Raw genomic sequence first — 4,381 nt, forward strand, 5'->3', positions numbered from 1 at the left:
GAGAGCCATAGCGAATCTGACACACAGTAATTTGTTGATAAATCTTAGGCATTAAAAATAGTTATTCCAAAAGTCTGTTCTGTACATCTGTGTCTCTTTTTCTGTTTTGCATATAGGGTTATCATTACCATCGTTCTAAAGTCCATATATATGTGTTAGTATGCTATAATGTTCTTTATCTTTCTGGCTTACTTCACTCTGTATAATGGGCTCTGACTCTGTGGGAGAAGGTGAAGGTGGGATGTTTTGAAAGAACAGCATGTATATTATCTATAGTGAAACAGATCACCAGCCCAGGTGGGATGCATGAGACAAGTGCTCAGGCCTGGTGCACTGGGAAGACCCAGAGGAATCAGGTGGAGAGGGAGGTGGGAGGGGGGATCGGGATGGGGAACACATGTAAATCCATGGCTGATTCATGTCAGTGTATGACAAAACCCACTGAAATGTTGTGAAGTAATTAGCCTCCAACTAATAAAAATAAATGAAAAAATAAATAAATAAATAAAATTAAAAAAAAAATAGTTATTCCAAACACTTCAGTTTGTGCTTCCCTATGGAGGCTCCTTGTCTATAGCATCATCTGCCTGAACTCCTCTGTCTTGATATTCAGAACTTTTATCATCTGTCCCCACACTGTCAAGCTAGCCTTACACCCTAGTGAGGAAAGCATTGCACCAGACTCAAAACGATGCAGTCTGATTTCTTGTCTGAGTCTAGTTTCTGATTTTGTCACCAAAGACCAGTGTGATCCACTTGGCCTACCTCCTGGTGTGTGTGTGTGTGTGGGTGTGTGTCTGTGTGTGTGTGTGTGTATGTGTTTGTGATGGTGTGTGTGTTTGTGTGTGTGTTAGGAGGTATGCAACAAGACATCAGTTCATTTCAATCACTCAGTTATGTCCAATTCTTTGTGACCCCATGGACTACAGCATGCCAGGCTTCCCTGTCCATCACCGACTCCTAGCACTTGCTCAAACTCATGTCCATTGATTCAGTGATGCCATCCAACCATCTCATCCTCTGTCATCCCCTTCTCCTCCTGCCTTCAATCTTCCCCAGCATCAGGGTCTTTTCCAATGAGTCAGTTCTTCCTATCATGTGGCCAAAGTATTGGAGTTTCAGCTTCAGCATCAGTCTTTCCAATGAATATTCAGGACTGATTTCCTTTAGGATTGACTGGTTGTAGCTCCTTGCAGTCCAAGAGACTCTCAAGAGTCTTCTCCAACACCACAGTTCAAAAGCATTATTTCTTCAGCACTCAGCCTTCTTTATAGTCCAACTCTTACGTCCATACATGACCACTGGAAAATCCATGGCTTTGACTATATGGACCTTTGTCAGCAAAGTAACGTCTCTGCTTTTTAGTACGTTAAGTTTGTCATAGCTTTTCTTCAAGGAGCAAGTGACTTTTAATTTCATGGCTGCAGTCACCATCTGCAGTGATTTTGAAGCCCAAGAAAATAAAGTATGTCACTGTTTCTATTTCTTCCCCATCTATTTGGCATGAAGTGATGGGACTGGATGCCATGATCTTTGTTTTTTGAATGTTGAGTTTTAAACCAGCTTTTTCACTCTCCTCTTTCACCTTCATCAGGAGGCTGTTTGGTTCCTCTTTGCTTTCTGCCATAAAGGTGGTGTCATCTGCATATCTGGGGTTATTGATATTTCTCTCAGCAATCTTGATTCCAGCTTGTGTTTCATCCAGCCCAGCATTTCTCATGATGTACTCTGCATATAAGCTAAATAAGCAGGGTGACAATATACAGCCTTGATGTACTCCTTTCCCAGTCTGAACCTAGTCCATTGTTCCATGTCCCGTTTTAACTGTTGCTTCTTGACCAGCATACAGCTTCTTGCTCCTAACTGCCTCTTAGGAGGCAGGTCAGGTGGTTTGGTATTCTCATCTCTTGAAGAATTTTCCACAGTTTGTTGTGATCCACACAGTCAAAGGCTTTAGCTTAGTCAACGAAGTGGAAGTTTTTCTGGAGTTCTCTTGCTTTTTCTATGATCCAACAGATGTTGGCAATTTGGTTCCTCTGACTTTTCTAAATCCAGCTTGAATATCTGGGAGTTCTCAGTTCACATACTGTTGAAGCCTAGCTTGGAAATTTTTGAGCATTACTTTGCTAGCATGTGAGATGAGTGCAATAGTGTGGTAGTTTGAACATTCTTTGGCATTGTCTTTCTTTGGGATTGGGATGAAAACTGATGTTTTCCAGTCCTGTGGCCACTGCTGTTTTCCAAAGTTGCTGGCATATTGAGTGCAGCACTTTAACAGCATCATCTCTTACGATTTGAAATAGCTCAGCTGGAATTGCATCATCTTCACTCTTGTATGTAGTGATCCTTCCCAAGGCCCACTTGACTTTGCATTCCAGGAGGTCTAGCTCTAGGTGAGTGATCACACCATCTGGGTTATCTGGTTATTAAGGTTATTAAGATTATCTGGGTTATTAAGATCTTTTTTGTATAGTTCTTCTGTGTATCCTTGCCATTTCTTCTTAATATCTTCTGCTTCTGTTAGGTCCATACCATTTCTGTCCTTAATTGTGCCCATCTTTGAATGAAATGTTCCCTTGGTATCTCTAATTATCTTGAAGAGATCTCTAGTCTTTCCAATTCTATTGTTTTCTTCTATTTCCTTTATACCAAGCTAGACTTGTTAATCTCAAACTGCCATTGAACTTGTTAAGTGAAAGTTACTCAGTCGTGTCTGACTCTTTGTGAGTCCGTGGACTATATAATCCTTGGAATTCTCCAGGCTAGAATACTGGAGTGGGTAGCCTTTCCCTTCTCCAAGGGACCTTCCCAACCCAGGGATCGAACCCAGGTCTCCCACATTGCAGGTGGATTCTTTACCAACGGAGCCACAAGGGAAGCCCAAGAATACTGGAGTGGGTAGCCTATCCCTTCTCCAGGGGATCTTCCCTGACCCAGTAATCGAACCAGGGTCTTCTGCATTGCAGGTAGGTTCTTTACCAACTGAGCTATCAGGGAACTTAAGAAAGAAGAGAAGAAAAGGAAAAGGAGAGGAAGAAGAATTCAGAAAGGAGAATTCTGTAGACTGTGGCATGAAATTCTCTTCTTAAGGTAAGACTCTTGGTTTGATGTCTTGCAGGCCAGACTCCCTGCCTTTATCTGTGCCGTCCCTGCTCCTCTCTGCTATCCTGATTCCCTCAAGCCAGTTTAGATTCCACTCTCCTAAACCTGCTCCACTCACACAGTTTTCTCTCACCTCTCTAAACTCCTTTAGCACTGATGATCTGTATCACACAGTGTAGTGCTTAATAATATACCCTTGGGTCACTCCCCTTGTTTCTTGTGTCTGTTGCATGGCCCCATTGAGATGAGTTCTTTAGGGCAGAAAGTACCTTACATCCCTTTTAGTATGTGTGAGTGATGCTCAAATGACAGCACACAGCATGTATCAATATGGGTTAATCAGTTAATTGTCTGGATCATTATATTTTGGTGTGTGCTACTCATGACATGTGTGTCCCAGGATGGTTTAATTCAGAAATTATCATGGGATTTGAAAGTCATTAGCCCCTCAAAGTTGTACATGCCTAGTCAGACAAGGCTATGCTGTGGAAATTCCCCAGTTGTTTCACATTTAATCTGTCCTTCTGTGATTGAACACTGATGGGAATGACAGGGAACATTAGACACCCAAGCTCCTTTTGTTCATGTATGTTTATAGTCTCTAAGTGTGCTCTCCTAATTCCCTCAACTGTAGTTCATTAACAGCTGTTAACAATCCCCTTCTGGCCTTAATTAATTACCTTGCTTTGGAGTTAAAGAGGGAGAATGGTTGTCAAGGGCATTATTTGCTCAATTACCCAAAATCCATAGATAATGTGTGGTAATGAATTGGAAGATGGAACACCCAGCCCTTCTCCAACCCCACAACGGTGAAACAGTTCTGCCCTTTGAGGTGTGTAGCGTCAGCCCTTAGAAAGAATTTTTATTCAGGACGACCCTAAATGAAATAATAAGACATAATATCTTCATTTTCCTTCCAGTAGAAACACTAAAATTCTACATTGATGACACAGATCAGTTTTTTAGATGATTCAAGGACCAATTACCAAGGCTTCATGCTTTTCTTGCATTGCCTACTCCTCCTCATGGTCTGCTTTTTTGGTCATTTCATGGCTATTTCATAGCTGGCTTCATCCCAAGGCTAATTATATCTTGTATGGTATAAGTAGACCTCTTCTTGCAGGGGCTTCTGTTATAAAACTACATTTTACTTTTGTTTGCTTTTTAAAAAACATATTCTGTTAGACTTGGGTTTTAAACTGTAAAAGGAACACTTTATCCTTTTTTAAAGAAAGAAGTGATCTTCATCAGACCAGAGGTAAATCTGATCCTCTTTGAG

Source organism: Dama dama, chromosome 12 (genome assembly GCF_033118175.1).
Source record: "Dama dama isolate Ldn47 chromosome 12, ASM3311817v1, whole genome shotgun sequence".
Taxonomy (NCBI): domain Eukaryota; kingdom Metazoa; phylum Chordata; class Mammalia; order Artiodactyla; family Cervidae; genus Dama; species Dama dama.